The sequence below is a fragment of the Mobula birostris genome, chromosome 5 (assembly GCF_030028105.1).
Source record: "Mobula birostris isolate sMobBir1 chromosome 5, sMobBir1.hap1, whole genome shotgun sequence".
In the NCBI taxonomy this organism is placed as follows: domain Eukaryota; kingdom Metazoa; phylum Chordata; class Chondrichthyes; order Myliobatiformes; family Myliobatidae; genus Mobula; species Mobula birostris.
The window spans coordinates 62,896,963-62,917,290 of NC_092374.1; the positions used below are offsets into that span (position 1 = coordinate 62,896,963).

At 42.2% G+C, this 20,328-nt stretch overlaps 1 protein-coding gene across 4 annotated transcripts in view; it reads right to left on the minus strand.

Moving 5' to 3' along the window:
- lpar1 (lysophosphatidic acid receptor 1) overlaps positions 1-20,328 on the minus strand; it is a 107,051-nt gene that overhangs the window by 58,637 nt on the left and 28,086 nt on the right. For 3 of the 4 annotated variants that reach the window (XM_072258151.1, XM_072258154.1, XM_072258152.1), the window contains exon 2: positions 6,355-6,476. The exons of the other annotated variant lie outside the window; for it this stretch is intronic. The gene's annotated coding sequence lies outside the window, so the exon portion shown is untranslated. The remainder of the gene's footprint in view (positions 1-6,354; positions 6,477-20,328) is intronic. 4 annotated transcript variants of the gene reach the window in all.

Consider the following 20,328-nt stretch of genomic DNA (forward strand, 5'->3'; position numbering starts at 1 on the left):
TTGTGCTTGATAAATTAGCTAACAACATGAAGGGTCCCCTTACATGCATTCAGGGACCCAAACAGTCCTTCCAGGTGAGGCAACACTTCACCTGCTAATCTGTCGGGGTCATCTATTATATCTGGTGCTCCCGATGGGTCTCATCAATCAGAGGCTGCAATGCAAATTGGGAACTGCTTTGTCAAGCATTGCTGCTCCATATACCAAGGGCAGAATTTCCCAGAAGCCAACCACTTTAATTCCAATCCCAAATCCCATATATCAGTGCAAGACATCCTCTTTTGCCACAATGTGGCCACCCTCAGGGTAGAAGAACAACATCTTGTCTAGGTAGCCTCCAAACTGATGGCATGAGCATCAATTTTTCCTTCTGGTATTTTCTCCCCTCCCGCTTAACCTCTTCTATTCCCCACTCTGGCTTCTTATCTCTTCTCCCCCCCCCCCCCCCCCCGTGCCCACCCCCTCCCCTTTCTCCCATGGTCCACTCTCTTCTCCTTCTCCAGCTCCATCTTTCCCACCTACCAGGCTTCACCTATCCCCTTCCCCTTCTATTCTGGCTTCTTTCCAGTCATGATGAAGGGTCTCAGTCCAGAGTATTGACTGTTTATTCATCTCCACAAATGCTGCACGAGGACCTAAAGCCGTGTTCTAGTGCAGTACTGCCCTGTGGAGGTGTCCACAATTAGATCACACACCAGGGCCTTGTCTACTACTCTATGGAATAACTTGAAGAGCAGAGAACTTCTCCCTGGTATATGATGAACAATAATTATCCCTTTAGAATATCAAAATACCAGACCACCAAGGACTCCCTTATCTGTATTTGAGAGAGAGAACTCTGCACATACTGGCTGCCATATAGCCTATATTCAGAAATGACTGCAATTCAAATATTGTTCATTGGTTGTAAAGTATTTGGAGACTTTCAGAGCATACAGCACAAACTTTGCTAATTCCTTCATTCCCTGATTCTTGCTACTCATCTCTACTAGCTGTGTCTTCAGTGGCTTACATCTTTTACCAAATCCATTCGCCTCCTTTAAACGTTCCACAAAAACTATCCTCCCTGACTTTGTTCCTCTGCATCTGGGCTAGCGTAAATGGAAACTTTCAAAAGTGAAAAAAATCTGCAAGACCAGGGGAATGATTGGGAGACATGTGAGTAAATGAATGCTCCTTTCAATGGCAGAACCATAGAGCACTAAATGACCCCTTTCTAGGTTTTACAACTCACATCAATGGGTGTACAAATTCTTGCAGAAGCACTCGCCATCTAGCTGGTTATTTCTTTAGTTATTTAGAGACATAGCATGTAATAGGCCCTACGAGCTGCGTGCCCAGCAACCCCCGATTTAACCCTAGCATAATCATGGGACAATTTACAGCGACCAATTACTTACTAACCGACACATCTTTGTACAGAGAAGGGAAACAGGAGTACCCAGACAAAACCTACACATTCCATAGGGAGGATGGACAAACTTTTTTAAGAGGATGTTGGGATTGAACTTCGATGCCCTGAGCTGTGTAGCTTTGCACTAACTGCTATGCTACTATGGAACCCCATTTCTAATCTTCAGCTGCTGCTTTACACTGCACGTATTCTTAATGACTTATAAGTCCCAATCAGATTACAAGCAAAAGTAAGCAACTTAGAACACCCCAAGTTCCATTGTACAAAAGGTTTAAAACTGAATGCAATTTGAAAAGTTTTCTGTCCACTTCCATCAATTGCATCAAGGTGGCTAATCTCACCTTCCAACTTTTGATCGGTAGCCTTGTGGTATGCAGCACATTACCACAAGGGGAGGGGAGGAGAGGAAGGCAGCGCGACGCAGTGCACATGGCCGCTCTGAAATGATATCATTTTTGTTAAATAGGTACCATGCACAATCTTGATTTGATGGAGACAGACGTGAGAAGCATGGAGGAACATCTGGAGAAACTTCTGAAATGCCTGCTTCGCTGCCGTTGCTACTGTGCGATCAAGAATCTCCGGAGGGGAAGGCCCCAAATCCTCAGCTTTGCCTATTGCCTGTTGCTGGGGCCGGGGTCCAAGCGCTTGGCAGAGATGGTGCTCGGTGTCGGAGAGCTGGTCGGAGGCTTGAAGTTTTCGGACGGACTCAAGAGTCGGCTGTGGTCGGGTGCTTCCAGGGTGCTGCATCGGCAAGTTTGCAGCGCTGGAAGCTCATGGCAGGAAGAGAGTTTCTCTTCCTTCTACTGTCTGCGTGAGATGATAGGACTTTTGAGAGACTTTTGAGACTTTTTGTTTTTAAATGGTGCCCATGGTCTGTTCTTTATCAAATTATGGTATTGCTTTGCATTGTTGTAACTATATGTTATAATTATGTGGTTTTTGTCAGTTTTTTTTAGTCTCAGTTTGTCTTGTATTTCTGCGATATCATTCTGGAGGAACATTGTATAATTTCTTAATGCATGCATTACTAAATGACAATAAAAGGGGACTGCCTGTCCTCATAATCTAATCTAATTTAATTTTACTTTGTCGATGCGACAACTATTTTGTGTATACTATCCTTTCAGGTAAAAGCTCCACTACCATTCACCAGATGCAGGAAGAATAGTTCTGAGCTCCCTCTCGCTCTGCTGCCTATTACCTTAAAATCATTGATTAGGCTCATTAAACGTTTTATACATTACCCAGTAACGTTTCAACACTATCAATTTAATTACTGGACACTTTCCCCAAATAGACAAGAGTTGTAAATAAGTGTTGCTTCAACATGAAGCATTTAATTGAACATGCTTATACAAACTAACATAGAAACAGAGATAATTGTCAAAATGCTGTGTGTGTTCTTGCCTTGTCATTCTGCACTCTACGTATTAATTCACTAGCTTCTCTCAGTAATAAACACCACCACTGTTGTAGGAATTCTCACCAGCCTGTTCAACGAAATTGACTTACAGCAGTGTGATAAGGTAGTCTGAACAAAATTCCACAAAAGAAACAGGCCCAGAAAAGATTACTAAGGCTAGAAGGAAAAGTTATGATGCTTCAAGTCAGAAAAGCTGAACAACCAATGTGGGGGAAGTGAAGAAGAAGAAAGCCCTTAACTCCGAGTGGAGTCATCGGAATGCCATCGTGACAGCGTTTTTTAAGCAGGCATTTTTATTTTTATGAGGCCAAGTTGCTAGCTTGACGCGCAACCCAGCACGGATGGAAAGCGTGCAAGGAAGCCGGCTGGACTCGAACTCGGGAGCCTTAGCTCTGAAGTCCGGCGCTGTTGCCGCTATGCTACCAGTCGGCTAATGTGGGGGAAGTGTGGAATGTTTAATTCTATCCACTGCTTATCAACAGAAGCAGTCTCCTTGCTGACATACAACAGGATCCAGACAACATTCAGGCATAGGCTGATAAGTGGTAAGTAAGACTAAGCCACAGAAGTTCGGAATATGACAATCTCCAACAGGGAAGATCTGAGCCCAACCCTCGACGTCACCACTGACTGTATCCCCACTATCAACATCCTAGGATCACCACTGATCAAACCTTCTAAATCAGCCAGTGCACATTCATACAGTTGTTTTTGTATATTTTAGGGAGCTGGGCACCATTGCTAAGGCCAGTGTTTATTACCCAACCCAATCTCCTCAAAAATACTGATGAGCTACATGAAATGATGGGGAAAGTGTTCCCACAATGCTTCCGGGGACCGTTCCTGGTTTAGACTCAGCAATGCTGAAGGACTAATATGCATGAAGTCAGGCTAGTGTGTAACTTGGAAGGGGAACCTGCAAGTGGTGACACACCCATGCATCTTTAGCCCATGTTGTTTGTGGTAAATATTGAGGGCTTGGGTGGTGTTAGAATAACCTGGGCAAGTAACTATAGTGTACAGGATCCCCCCGCCATCCGAAGGTAGAGCGTTCCTATGAAACGGTTCGTAAGCCGGAATGTCGTAAAGCGAAGAAGTAATTACCATTAATTTATATGGGAAAATTTGTGAGCGTTCGCAGACCCAAAAATAACCTACCAAATCATGCCAAATAACACATAAAACCTAAAATAACAGTAACATATAGTAAAAGCAGGAGTGATATGATGAATACACAGCCTATATAAAGTAGAAATACTTTTCCACAATCATTGCCACACTGTTCTCTGTAGCGAAAATCTCACGCAAGCGCTCTCAGCAGAAACATTCTCTCCAGTAACCTTTAAGCTATGAAGCTGCCAAATCATACCAAATAATACGTAAAAATACACAGCCGATATAAAGTAGAAATAATGTATGTACAGTGTAGTATCACTTACGGGAATCGGGAAGACATCGAGCACACTGATGATGGTGTGTTAGGCTGAGTTGTCGGAAGCTGGGGTGGTGCAGTGGCCCCCTCCCTCCGGGCAGTGAACCGACACCGATCCGCGAAGAATGCAGCGGTAGCCATAACACACTCAACACATCTTTAAGAAAAAAGCTGGAATAAACAAGCTAATTAATTAGGTGCCGCCCAGCACATAAATGTCAGCCCAGATCAGAGGCGACGCAATCGGCTCTGAACTGGGCCAACATTTACGTGCTGGGCGGCACCTAATTAATTAGCTTGTTTATTTCGGCTTTTTTCTTAAAGATGTGCTGGGTGCGTCCCGGCTACCGCTGCATTCTCCGTGAATCGGTATCTGTCAGCGGCCCGGGGGTTGGGGTGGTGGGACACTGGGGTGTCGTCTGTTTCCATCAGGGCAGGCAGGTCATCTTCTCCGGTGACTGCCTGCCTCGATGTCGAAGGTCGAGGTTTGTCGTCTGCTGTGGCTGATGGGGGAGGTTTGCTTGACTGCTTAGCCTCACGCATTTTTCTATCATACAGTTCTTTGTAAGCACTCAAACCATCCTGCAAATATGCCCTAAACTGACATACCCTTTCAAAATTAAAGTCGTACTTTATTATTGCAGCGAAAATCTCATGCAGTTGCTTCACGTTCAGTTCCTGGACGACTTCACTTTCGGTCCATTCGCTACTGCATTCGGTTTCGATTGTTATCTTTTCCTCTTCCAATTGCATCAGCTCTTCATCTATCAGTTCTTGGTCATGGAATGCCAGAACCTCTTCAACATCATCTTTGTCAACTTCCACAAGCCAAACTCACTTTGTTCTTACTTCGTTCACCATGATCGAAACGCTTCATTATGTCTAGTTTTACGTTAAGTGTAACACCCTTATGAGCTCTTTCAGGCTTTTCCATACCTTAGAACTCATCTTGCTAACGGCTGCTCACAGGCTCGTGTTTAAGCAATGCCAGCTAGAATGCAGTTCCCAATCCAGGGGAGAGCAGCTGCTCGGGGCGCGCGCTGCCTTTTTTCATAACAGTGAAAGCACTTTCTGTTAGCGAAAACAGGTAACTAATGTAGGTCTTTCGTAACAGTGAGGTTTCGTAAAGTAAACGTTCAAAAAGCAGGGGACACCTGTACTTTGTAAATGGTGTACATTGATTCCACTGTAGACCAGTGGAGGAGAGGATGAATGTTCAGATTAATGGGGTGCCAATCAAACAGGTTGTTTTGCTTTGGACGGTCTTGAGTTTCTCAACAACTTTTGGTGCTGTTCACATCAAAACAAGTGGAGTGTTCCATTATGTGTCCATCTTGTGCTTTGTAGATGGTGGAAAGACATTGGGGTTTCAGGAGATGAGTTGCTTGCTGCACATATCTAATGACTAACTTGTTCTTGTAGCCATGGTATTTAATGCTGGTCCAGCTGAACTTCTGATCAATGGAGATCCTAGGATGTTGATAGTGGGGATCCAGTCCGTGGCGATCCTAGGGAATCTGTCAGTGGCGATCCTAGGGAATCTGTCAGTGGCGATCTTAGGATGTTGAAACTCCACTCCAGAAAGTAAAGCACAATATCCATCTTAAATCAGGCCTTAATTCATGTAATTAGTGGAACTTCAGAAAGAGATTGAAGAGGCTCATAGACGAAAGATGCAACTAGATACAAGCATGGATGACTGGAGTAGCCACAGATACCAATATACATGTAGCATGCCTCAGCTGTCATAGACATGTATTATAATATGCTTCCCCATACTGGTCGTTTATTATTATTTTGCCTACCACCCTTCTACAATATTCTCCCGTTGCTATTTAAGCCACGATTTAATGCTATTTCCTTTCTGTAGTAGGAAAATACAAAAAAGTATTATTTGCAATGCCATGAATGGCACCAAAGTGTCCAGATGTTAATCTCCAAAATTTCCTTTCTGAAAGCCACCCTCCCCCTTACAGTTATCCTGATACACCTGCTTTAATGCTGTAGTGTTAAATGCTATTTAAAGAGCTTTGGGATGTTGTACTATGTCGAAGTCATGGTTATTTCTTGCTTTGCACTCACCTTATAGACCAAGAGCCAGCGCTCTACACGTTCTTTTCTTTGAAGGTGTGTGGATATTCACTCAGGTGAACAGCATCCAATGGCAACAAACACAACACGGCTGCCTCCCTTTTCACGTGGACCTGTAAGGATCAGATAATTACTTAACTTAAAAGCCCCCTCCCACCCAAACGCACAACCCACCAATTCCAGAAGGTAAATACACAAGTTGAGTAACATCACCTAAACATCCTGTGATTGTGGGATCTTGACAGAAGACATTAGCTGCCGAGTAGAGTCCCTCATCAACTATAAAGTCAATGTGAAATGATATGCACATGAGATAGAGAGCGACTAGAGTAACATCCCCAGTTTCTGAAACAAGGCACCTGGCCTTCACCAGAATGTTATCTCTGCGTAGTAGCACCCAGTCAGAAGACTGTGTCCAAGACCCACTTCATTGCTAAATAATCTCACTTTTTAATGCCCTCTCAGGTGAGACTAATTGTTCCTCTTCCACTATTTCTCCCCAGCATCCTGAACAATATTTATCTTCACTCCAGGATGCAAAGGAAAAAATAATCATTTGTTTTCACATTACCATTCAAAGGAGAAGTGGCTACATCCTTTACTGGAACACGTGCACTACAGTTTTAAAGATAATTACATTGCATTTTGCAAAGGATACATGTGACAATTCTTTACTTCCCTTCCAATTCAATACACAGATCTAACATAGTTACCCTAGATGATGCAAGATGGGAGTCAGGGTTTAGTTGGACAAGTGCCTGAACCCTATGCATCGTGTAACTTCATGCTGCATCAGGATGCTGCCTGACAATGAAGATGTTCAAAAACTTAGGCCATGTGTATGCACCAATGATATTATCCACAAGGTGTTCAGGGTTCCATAAATTTCAACTTAACACATTACTGCTTGCTTCACAGAGTATCATGCAAAAATGCCTCTAAATTTATTGTATTCATGAGATCCCAGGTTCCAGTTTGCAATACAAATGAGAATTAGCATGTAAAAATGCAGTACTTCGTGCTGAAGTTTCATACTCTTCACCCACTGCTCCCTGACCGCTACTGGTCCACAGCTCAGCCACAACTTAACTTGTCCTCAATCCTCATTTCTAATTTCTTCCAATTCTCCAACACTGTTAAAGCTAATTTGGCAGGGGGTTGGGAACGAGAATGAAGGGACTCAGGATAGGTCGATGGAAAGAAAGCAAAGATAGCATGCAGTTGGGCTGCCAGAATGGACAGGCAGATGATAGGACAAAATTGCAGACAGCAGGGTGAGTATTCTGCATCCCTAATGCACCAATTGAAAAGGGTAGCAAATATAGCACTCAAGGTGTTATATCTCAATTTTAATTTTTTAGATTGAAGTCTGTCACAAGCCTTGTGGCCCATCAGGCCGGTGCTTATGCCCGTTTCCGTGGCATGAAGCGACTGATAGTATGAGACCACCCCGCCACCCCACTCCAGATAGGACGCCAGTCTATCGCGAGATTAATCCTGAGCAGTTGCCAGTACCCATTCTCAGCTGGGTAGACTGGAGCATTGTGTGGTTAAGTACCTTGCTCAAGGACACACATGCTGCCTCGGCCGAGCCTCGAACCCACGACCTTCAGATCGCTAGTCCAATGCCCTAACCACTTGGCCACACGCATGAGCATATAAAAAATAAGGTGATGATCTTGTTGCACTATTACAGATTGTCAGGTATGATGTTGTGGCCATCACTGAATTGTGGCTGAAGGATGGCTGTAGTTGGGAGCTGAATGTCCAAGGTTACACATTGTATCACAGAGATGAGAAGGTAGGCAGAGGGGCTGGCATAGCTCTGCTGGTAAAGAATGGCATCAAGTCAGTAGAATGTGCATTTCTTCAGTATGATTCAAGACCCTACATCTCAAGGCACTAGTGGGATTGCAACTACTGGTGTATAGTAGAAAAATCAAAATTGCACACAAGCTCTGACTAACTGCTGTATTTTGACTGTGGATAGATACAAGCCAAGTTCGCCATTACAGAGCCTGCCGTGTAATTATATAGCTTGGATTCATGATCATTTCTAAAGACAGGATTCAAAGGAGCTGATCATTTTCCTGACTGGCCCACAAATGCCGCTGGGCCATGCAGGTTTATGATATTCTTATGACAAAAGGTGGCTTTATGTACAATGGTAAGCAACACAGAATTGACACCCACAGAATTCATGTGTATATTTAGTCGTATCTCATTGAATGTAACAGTGTACCTCTCCAAACAGTTTTGAAACCGTCAGCTCTGGCACTTGGAGCCGTCTACAAGTAGGTCCATAATTACCCCATAGTGTAGCCCTTCTTTGAAGCCCCCACCCATCATAAACCAGTTACCACCCACACCTCTCTTACAGATCTTCACTCTACCCCTGCCACTCACCATTCAAATGGCAAGACCATAAAGGCACCTTAGCAAAAATTTCAAGACAGATGTATTGAGTAATCAGAAGCCAGTGTACTAGTAAACAGAGCGATAGTGCGTAGGCAGGACTTGGTGGTAGGTAAGCTGAAGGTGATGGATGATATCTCAAGGGAGAACAACCAGAAGAGGATTAGAAAAGTCAAAACTGGAGGTAACAAAGACATCGACAAACGCTTCAACTGTGGATGAGCTAGATGGATCTGTAGAGTCAGATGAATTTGTCAATCCTGTCTAAGTTGTCTTTGTTTTCCTTATAGGCTTTTCCCTTACTCCGCATTTCTTCCAGCCTCTGTTCTGCACTGGCCCGACTCTACATTGGCACAGCACATTTCTTATTGCTTCCCTCACTCTGCTGTCCAGCCCTGAACCTGGGGACTGATATTTTCAGGGTACCATGTAAAGCCAAGGTATTGCAGCATGTCGAATTTCAAAACTAAGTCACTAATCTCATTTTGGCATCAGCAGTGCAGGTGATACTGTGAGGGGCAATTTTCATGGGTGAGAAAACCTCAAAAGAGACTTCAGTTTTGGTAAGGCACTTCGGGTTTTTGTAATTGCAACCAGCAAAACATTAATACTGGCCTTTTTTCTCTTTTGGAGGGGGCTGATACAGAGATACCAATACCCATATATGTCATATATCTTTGCCCTTCTCTCCTGTACTAAGCTTGCTTGCCATCCCAATGCTACTATTTAATAGTGCAGCATCATGAATTGAAAGCTATTTCTCTCTTTGGACCTCACCAAAACACATCAGCTGCTCATTGTCACACTGATTTTGTGGAAGATGGCCGTGTTGAAAAGGCTAGTGTTTTCTTCAGCAGCATTTTGCATGCCTTGTGTTATGAAAGTCACTATTACAAATGTTACTGCACAATTTTCTCTCTCCATCAGAAAATATTACTTCCAACTAAAATACTTTGGTTAGACCACAATTAGTTCTATTTTGCTACTTGGGGAAAAATATCAGAGATAAGTTTTGTCAGTAGTCACCTTCAGAACTTGCTGCACTGTGATACTTGCTTGGGTATTGCAGGTTTCCTGCCCTGTTGATTATTATTTGGACTCAGTATTCATGTTTATTCCATAATGCACAGAAATTCATCAAGCAGCTGGCTCTGACAACTACCAGATCAACGGAAAGGCCAGGCACATGAACATCTTCTCTGTCAATGCACCACTGTGTTCCCTTCCATTCAGAAGTGTGACAGGAAAGGAACAATGGCAGCACAAACTGCCAATGCCCAAAATCTCAAGCCAACCCAGAGTCAGGCAAATTTCCTGTACGCTCTCTACTTCCCCCATTCAGGAATGGGGGTACGCTATAAGCGACAATTGGAAACATCAAAACTAATACCGATCAATTACTTTGCAAATATTAAAGGTTGAGAACTCAGGACCATTAGATGGAGAAAAGCCAATAATAGCCCAGCAGACACAAAGAACTGAATGGCTTTCTATTGAATTCCCATCTGGATGGGCAGTGTACATGTGTAAACCTAGAGCACAAGAATCTGAGCTCATCAACTGGACAGGGCATCACAGACAATCCCAATAACTTTAGTCAATGGCCACCTGAACCACTTTCCAGCACAAACCACTCAAAAGCCAAACAGATCTGCATAAAATAGAGCATGATTACTCACACACAAACTTGGGCAAGCTGAAATTTATTGAGAATAGTGAAGGCCACTGATGGAGGCCTTTGAGTCTGCCATCCACTGCTTAATAACATGACAACCATTTCTTTAGCATCTTTCACAATTCTACGATATCCTAAAGTTCTTTACATCTCATGCACTGCTGTTGATAGTCAGTTGCAATTAATGAAAATGGCTAATTAGGTTAATTCTGGATAATGCAGCTGATATTTAAGTATGGGTCAGAGCAACAGGGAGATGGCTTTTGTTCTTCATTGAAACATTGCTACTCCAACTGCAAGGACATTTAGTTATCCACATTCAGTGCCAGGGAAATCCTTGGTCAGACTCTCTTCCTGTTTAAAAACCCACTGATAAGTATTACACAGTACAGGAAAAGTAGGCCATACAGCTTACTTCATCTTTCAGTGAAGTAATCCCCTATTTTTTACTCTTGCGCCACACAAGTTCCCCATTATCTACAGTTCATTAGAACATAGAAAACAACAGGCCCCTCAGCCCATGATATTGTGCTGACCTTTTAACCTACTCTTAACCTTCCCTGCTACATAGTCTAGCATTTTTTCTAACATCCGTTCACTTGTTCTTCATTGAAACATTACCAGGGATCCTTTCTGCTCCAAACCCCAAGACCTTCTGCTATTCACATACAGAACTTAATAGAGAAGCAACAGATTATTCAGCCCCAGCAACTATTTTATTTCACTATTTAACACAATAACTCAGTAATATTTCCCCTGTACTAACCCTATTCCTTTAATATTGAAAATTCCATTGATCCCTTGAACATACTCAGTGTCTCGGCCTACACAACTAGAGTGGGGACCCCTGAAGATTCAGCATCCTGTAGGTAAACATTTGCCCATCACCCATGTCCTGAATGGCTGACCATAATTTTGACACCAAGTGTCCAGCCCCTTTGAGAAACATCAACTCTGCATCTACAGCAGGAAGTGCTATGAATAACTGTATACAGAACGTCTCATTGTTACAGCAGCTTAAACACTGTAAAATGTCCAAGTGAAGAGCACTACCAATGAAATCTTTCTTAATACAGATCTACAAAAGGAAATAACAAGCCAGGCTGGTTTTAAAAAGTTTCTTTAAAAAGAAGTTTTGAGGGAGAAACTTTAGTCTCAGGCAAGCTAGCTGAGAGACCAAAGCCAACAATTTGTTTTCCCAATCATCAGCTTTCCCACAGACCGCTAATTACTCTTAAATAATGTAACTGTTCAGATTACTAAAGTGATGCGAGAACAAAATGATTCACTGCTATAAGGATAACATCCAAAGTTAAATTAATTTAATTAACTGACTAATAGTGAAGACTCACCATACATCAGGATTCCCGTCATACACATTGTAAAAGATCAACCACTAAAAACACCAAAATCATACATAGTTCACTAATAATTTATTTTTAAATCATCTCTCTCTACTTGCAGGAAAAACAAAGTAGCGCGACCCTGAATTTAGGAGCAACACATACGAAGTATGGGTGGAACCTAGGTCGGGCAGCACCTATGGAAACAAATGAACAGTCGACATTTCGGGCTGAGACCCTTCTTCAGGACTGGAACTATGAGCTTGCATTGATATAGTATCTTTCACAACATTTCTAAATCTTTTTTTAAAAATGTTGCATTATCCACAGTCTTAAACAAGAAACCAAACTGCACAAATAACATCAAAGTGATCAGATAACCTGTACTTGTGATTTTATTGAGGGACTGGACACTGTAGCTTGATTTTAAAAGGAATGTCGAGGGATGCCATGCATCCATTTGATGGGACAGGAATTCAGCATCAGTCCTGCAGTGAGCCTCAGTTCTGAGCTCATGGTTCTGGAGTGAAACTTGAGTTCATAACTTTCTTAGTGCAATGCACCAAAACTCAAATAAAGCTGTAATGTTGCAGGACAAGTCTTAGGAAACATTAAATTTCAACCAAAAGGTTACAGTGGAATAGAACAAACGTGGAATCAAAGCCATCGCTGATGACCCAAGGTGTGCAACGTCCTTTGAGATTCATAGCAAGCAATGCATTCTAAGGATATTCATGTTGCACTCAAAACCAGCTGCTGAATTGGGTATATTTACATGGAGCATAGCCAGAAGAATGAGGCATCCAAAGGACCCCGCTATCCAGGCCATGCTCTCTTCTCACCACTACGATCGGGCAGGAAGTACAGAAGCCTCAAGTCCCACACCACTAGGTTTCGGAACAGTTACTAGCCATCATGCTCCTGAATTGGCATAAAGAACTTCAATCACCACTACTCCGAACTGATTCTATGACCCATGGACTCTTTACAACTCATACTCTCAATTATTTGTACAGTTTGTCTTAATATTGGTTCTCAGTCTTTGTCTGTTTATGTAGTTTTTCCACAAGTTTTATTGCATTTCTTTTTCCTTTAAATACTTGCAAGAAAATTAATCCCAATGTAGTTTATGGTAACACACGTATATGCAGTTTGATACTAAATTTAATTTGAACTTTGAATCATAAACCCAAGTATAACATCCCATCAAAAGATGCATTAACTGATTGGTCAGTGTGAGGTGACTGCACCTCCTCTGGTGGCACAGTATCAGCTCTTTGACCTCATCCTTCCCTCTCAACCAATGACCCAGTCCGTAGAACAGATATTTATTTGAACTTCTTCCAGTCTAGTGGGTTACAATGTGTTCATCACACGGTCAACTCTATATTTAAAGCAAATGCAGATTGAGTGACCACTTTGCAAAATGCCTCCATTTAGCTTGCAAGGGGAGCCCAGGTTTAGAGCTGCCTGCCACTTTAACTCGCTATTCTACTGTGGCTTCCTGCACTGTTCCAAAGCCCAACCCAAACTTGAGGAAGAGCACCTTGCTCTCTTAGCACTTAGGCTCATTAAAGTCATTGAGGTTTGACATTAAATTCAACAAATACCAATTTGCACCCGATCTGGCAAGAGCTGCTGTAAGACTATTCACCTATAATATCAACTCCAGTTTTCCTCCTCCACACACACTGCCTGAGATGCTGGGCAAGTTAATTAACAGTTGTAGTCTGCATTTAACCTGCTCCTTTGTTGTTCTTCTCCCTACAGATGGGGCAGTCACAGTGACACAAAGTGCTGATGCTTCATATCTCCGTTGATTTGAACCTGACCTTGGGTACAGTCTGCACAATTATGAGCTTGTCCCCCTCAGTAAACAGGAGCTAGCAGAACAACCAGGATGTAATTGATTGCTGTGAGAGAGAAAGTAAAATTACAAGGGAACAAGTGGAGGTGGGAGGGTGATAGAAACTGATGGGATTGCTCTGACAGCTGACATAGAAATTAGAACAGTACACCACAGGCCCTTCAGCCCATGGTATCATGCCTACCTTTTAACCTACTCCAAGATCAAACTCCTCCCTCCCATATAACCTTCCAGTTCTCTTTCATGCATGTGCTCAAGATGCTCTTAAATGTCCCCAATGTATCTACCTCTACCACCATCTCCGACACTGAATTCCACACACTCACGATTCTGTTTAACAAGCCTTCCTCTGACATCCCCTCCCCAGTCATCTTAAAATGATGCCCCTCATGTTAGCCATTCCACCCTGGGAAAAAAAAAATCTCTGGCTGCACACTCCATCTATGCCTCTCATCATGTAATATACCTCCATCTAGTCACCTCTCACTCTCCTTCACTCCAAAGAAACACTAGCTTGCTCATCCTTTCCTCTTAAGATATGCTCTCTAATCCAGGAAGCATCTGGGGAAATCTCCTCTGCTCCCTAAAGCTTCCACATTTTTCCTACAATGAGGCAACCAGAAAACTACACAGTACCCCAAGTGTGTGGTCAAACCAGTGTTTTATAGAGATGTAACATTATCTCTTGGCTCTTGGGATTAATCCCAGCTGAAGAACGCCAACACAGCATATCAACTTGGCAAAGACTTTGAAGAATCTACAAATGTGACCCCATACTTCTGTTCCTCCACACTGCTAAGAATCCTGCATTAAGCCTATATACTGCCTTCATGTTTGACTTTCCAAGGTGTATCACACTTCTCCAGATTGAACTCTCAGTCCAGCTTTGCGTCCTATCAATACCCTGCTGTTACTTATGACAGACGTCTACACTGTCCACAACACCACCAACTGTTGTCATCTGCAAATTTGATAACCACCTTTACACTTCATCACCCAAGTCATTTATAAAAATCACAAGGAACAGGGTCTCAGAACAGATCTCAGAACAGATCTCTGCAAAACACCAATATTCACTGACCTCCAGGCAGAGTACTTGCCATCTACTACCACCCTCTCACTTCTGTGGGCAAGCCAGTTATGAATCCACACTTCTCCCTCTTCCTTTCAGGTCCTGATGAAGGAACTCAGCCCAAAACATTGACTGTTTACTTCTTTCTACAGATGCTGCCTGAGCTGCTGAGTTTTGCCAGGATTTTGTATGTGTTACTTTGACTGGGTGAGCCTACCATAAGGAACTTTGTCAAACACTTAAAAAAAATCCATATACACCACATCCACTGCTCTAACTTCATCAATTTGTTTTGTCACTTCCTCAAAGGATTCAATCAGACTTGAGGCACAACCTGTTTCTCACAAAGGTAGGCTGACTATCTCTAATCAGACTATTCTTCTCCAAATACTCATAAACCCTGTCTCAAAGAACCTTGTCCAATAGTTTACATACCATTGACACAAGATTTACTTATCCACAATTCCCAGGGTTATCCCTATTACTTTTCTTGAACAAAGGTATAACATTTGCCACCCTCCAATCTTTCTATACTGCTCCTGTGGCCAGTGAGGACAGAAGGATCATTGCACAATGTGCAGCATCTCTTCTCTCACTTCCCACAGTAATCTGGGATATAACCCAAGTAGCCACGGGGCCTTAAATCTAATGGGTTCCAGCACATCCTCTTTCTTAATGTTGAAGTGTTCCTGCATATAAAACTGTTTTACACTGTCCTCACATTCAACGAGGTTCCTCTCACTGGTGAATACAATAATATTCATCAAGGACCTCTCTTATCTCCTCTGAATCCATGGACATATCCTCTTCTATCCCCAATTGGTCCTACCCTCACTCTAGTCATCCTCCAGTTCATCTCAGTCATGTAGAACACTGTGGTTTTCCTTAATTTTACTTAATGTCTTCTTGTGTGCTTTTCTAACTCCAAGTCCACTCTTAAAATCCTTCCTGGCTATCTTGTAACTCTCTTGAGCCCTGTCTGATTCTTGCTTCCTAAACCTTAAGAATGCTTCTTTCTTCCTCTCAACTAGATGTTCCACTCTTGTCAACCATGATTCATTCACCCTCCCATCCTTTTCTGATTTCACTGAATCAAACCTATCCAGAACCCTATACAGGAGCTCCCTAAGCAACTTCCACATTTCAATTGTCTTCCCAATTTATGCTCCCAAGTTCTTACCTAATGGCATAATTCAACTTTCCCCAATTAAATACTTTCCTATACTGTCTGCTCCTAAACCTGTTCGAGGCTAATTGCAAAGGTCATGGAGTTGTGGTCACCATCTCCAGAATGTTCATCCACTGAGAGATCTGTCACCTGACCCAGGTATATGGCTAAGTACCAGATCCAGTGTGGCCTTTCCTCAGTCAGCCTGTGTACAGTATCAGAAATCTTTCTCGGACACACCTAAAAAAATCCACTATATTTAAACCTCTTACACTGAGTCACCCATGACAACAACCCTGTTACTTCTACACTTTTCCAAAATCTGTCTCCTGTTTTGCTCATCGGTGTCTGTTGCTTGGGAGGGGGGTCTATAGAGTACTCCCAAAAGAATTATTGCTCCCTTCCTTTTTCTGACTTCCCCCAAACTGACTCTGTAGACAATCCCTCCATGACATCCTCCCTTTCTGCAGCTGTGAGACTATCCCTGATTAGCAATGCCTCTCCACCCACTATTTTTTCCATCCACCCTGTCCCTTTTAAAACATCTATATCTCAGAACATTCCTGTCCTCGTGACAACCAGTGTGGCATATTTTCAAACTCTTAAGTGCCTTCACCACGAAGACAGGAAAATGAAAATTAAAAAGCTTGTTCCAAGATTCAGTATTTTCTGTTCTTTATTCCAATCCAAAGGGTTGCTATCATTATGAATAATATTGGGCAACAAAGATTTTTCTTTCTGAATACTTTTGTATCTCATGGATTTTGGGCTGCTGATCATGAAAAGCACAATGAAATTGCCCTATTGCCCCATTTTTTTAAAAAATCACCAATATTTATTATTTCAATTCATAATTCAAACTAGAATATCTGATGCCAAGGTTAAGGAAGGCATTTTTGTTGGTCCACAAATTAAACAGGTCAATGACAGACAATTCAAAGAACTTCAAGTGGGACCAGAGAAAATCACATGGAAGGCATTCAAGGATGATGTTGAACATCTTCTTGGCAACTACAGAGCACCAAACTACATGCAGCTGGTTCACAACATGCTTCAAGCATTCAAGACCATGAAGTGCAACATGTCATTAAGGATTCATTTTTCTGCATTCCCACTTAGATTTCTTCCTTGCAAATCTTGGGGCTGTAGTGAAAGGTTTTGTGGTGAAAGGTTTCACCAGGATGTTGCAGCCATGGAGAAACTGTATCAGGGCAACCGGAATCCATCAATGCTGGCTGATTATTGATGGACACTTAAGCGAGAGGCCTCAGGCACCGAGTATAAATTAAAATCATCAAAACATTTTTAGCTTAGTTGAACTATTGCAAAGCATCAGCACCGTTATGCAATTAAACTCAATAAAAGTTCATTTCTTGTTTCTCCAAATTCCTAAGTGATACAAGTAGCCTGAAATTATATTTGTGTTGAGCTTCACACCAGTCTATCATAAACAAAAAATTGCTGAGGAAGCAACGCTTTCAAAAAAAATTTGTTGTCCAGTGTAATCTCTCTATGTGTGATACTCATTTAAGGCAGAATGGAAAGAGGGTAAAAGACCAGAAAGGCAAGTTTGTCCCCAGTGGCTTAGTGAGGCCATGGGTGGCTTTCTAAACAGCATCTTCCAATACAGACAGACCTCCCCAAAGCTTGCTTGGAGGATATGAAAGAGGGAGGTGGGAGGATGTGAAGTGGAGGAAAAATCTGTAGCTCGTGTACTGTCAACAGTGCAGACTACCAGGAATGTGGCTGAAGAATTCCAAACACTAAAAACATTTGGTCAATAAACCAAACAGCAAGATCAGTTTTCCCTAATGGATACAAGTAAAACTAAATAAAACCAATGTGCTGCAAAAATTAAGACAATCTAACACAGAACTGTTTTTACTCTTACCATTCATACAGGCCAGGCCTGAAGTGTGTAAAACCTGGAAGTAATTCTTACTGTTCTGTGGAATGCTGAACACAAACGCTTGCAGATAATTGACTGAATGCTGCCCCTCAGAGCACAGAATTATCTAAAACATGCAAATGGACTGAAACCTGTGATCAGGTATCCGGCCTAGAATTGGGAATTTCATTGACAATGAAACTGCAGTACTTCCTTACAGACCTAACATGTTTCCATTTATTACAATTTGTTCAAATATTTACTTGTCATAGCTGTTATGCAGATCATCCAAAAAGAAACTAACTTATTTTTCTTCCTTCTTGATTATCTCATGATAGTTTGAAAATGCCAGCTTCATCTTACCATTTAGAATACCTCAGCCCAGTACACCTGCTTCTGATCATGTTTGAAAATTTTGTTTTATTGAACAATTAACAAATTAACAGCCTGCACCATGTTAACACGGTTCTCGCATCCCTTCTGCTGTAATAGACTCCTGGCAACAGCTTTTGTAAGGGTTTTAAACAACCCTAATGTCACACAGCCAAAATCTACAATTTACAGGGAAGTTACAAACAAGAGAAAATCTGCCGATGCTGGAAGTCAAAGCAACACACACAAAATGTTGGAGGAACTCAGCAGGCCAGGCAGCATCTATGGAAAAGAGTAAACAGTTGATGTTTTGGGACGAGACCCTTCATCAGGACTGGAGAATAAAAAGATGAGTCAAAGTAAGAAGGTGGGGGGGGGGGGTGGAGGAAGTTAACTCAACCAATCCAGGAAGCAAACTGTCAAAAGAAAACAAAATATTGCTCTTATATCCCTTCTATTGTCACAAAGCTCCTACAACAAACTTAATTGCAACTTCTCTGATATGGTCCTCAATACTGCTGGCAAACACAGTCTAAAAGGAGTCCTCTCCTTCAATTAAAAGTTTACTGTGTTGCGTAACTTTTCACATGACACTCGAGCTATCAGTGTTAATCAAGCAGTTTACCACATTCTTGACACATTTAAAAATTTGTATGTTAGTTTCACATGTCACAGCTTTAATAAAGTAAAAATACAATATCAGTAATCTAAGAGATTAGTCTCCTGGGTGTACACAAGCTCTCACGGCCAAAGATGAATTCGCTCCTTCATCCCTTTTACAATAGATCTAGTCTTCATTAAGGAAGTGAAACCTCCTACACAGGCTGAAACCACTGCAGACATGAGAAATGAACTGGTGAAGGTCAGGCAATATTGCCCTTGCAGACTGAATGGAGGAGCCTTGCAAAGCAGCCAAGCAATCTGGGTTCATTTTCTCCGGCGACTTCGGAAATCACACTAGGTTTTCCAGTGTAACAAAAGAAATTCTAGTAAATCGCTGCTTCACCTGGAAAGACTCCCCAGCTCCCTAGATTGTGGAAGGGATGAAGTAAAAGATTAGTTGCTGTGTAACCATAGAAGATACAATCACATCGAATTGTGGTCACAGCTGATGCACCTTTTGATGAGATGTGGTATTTGGGTTAAGGGATTAGCAGAGAGAGATAAGACAGAATATTTGAGGAAAACATTCTGAAAAGTTCACAGCAACAACCTTGCACTCAATGTCAGTAAGACCGAAGAGCTGATTATGGACTTCAGAAAGCATAGGACGAGGAAACACAAACCAATCCCCAGAGGGATCAGAATAGCGAGAGTAAATCATTTCAATTTCCTGGGTATCAAGATCGCTGGGGATCTAACCTGGTCCCAGCATATCGATGCAGCTATATAACATTCGGAGTTTGAGGAGAATTGGTTGGTCACATAAAACACTTGAAAATTTCTATAGATGTACCATATAGAGCATTCTGACAGACTAGATCACTGTCTGGTATGGGGGGGGGGGGGACAGGGACCTATTGCACAGGTCTGAAAGAAGCTACAGAAAGTTGTAAAACAGCTCCATCTTGGTACTAGCCTCTGTAGTATCTAAGAGCTCTTCAAGGAGCGGTGCCTCAGAAGGCAATGCCCATTATTAAGGACCCCACCACCCAGGACATGCCCTGTTCTCATTGTTTTTGTCAGGAAGGAGGTACAGGAGCGCAAAGGCACACATTCAGAAGTCCAGGAACAGCTTCCTCCCCTCTGCCATCTGATTCCGATTGACCCCATGGACACTACCTCACTTTTTTTAATATTACTTCTGTTTTGCATTACTTTTAATCTAACTATTTAATATACATGTATACTTAATGTAATTGATTTACTTATTTAGTTTTTTCTTTCTATATTATCATTGTGCTGCTGCTAAATTAACAAATTTCACAACACGGGCTAGTGATAGTAAACCTGATTCTGAACATGTCCGTTATAACCATCCAGGGCAGGATTTTGCTGCCCAGTGTCACTGACTTGAACACAGTGTCTTTGCAGCAGAAAGATCGGGCTGCAGACCCACCCAATGACAAAACACACAAAAAAATTCTTATACGTTCCATGCCCACGACTATCCAGTAATACAAGATGTCCAACTTCACATCAAAGGGAAGGCCTAAAAGGCATTA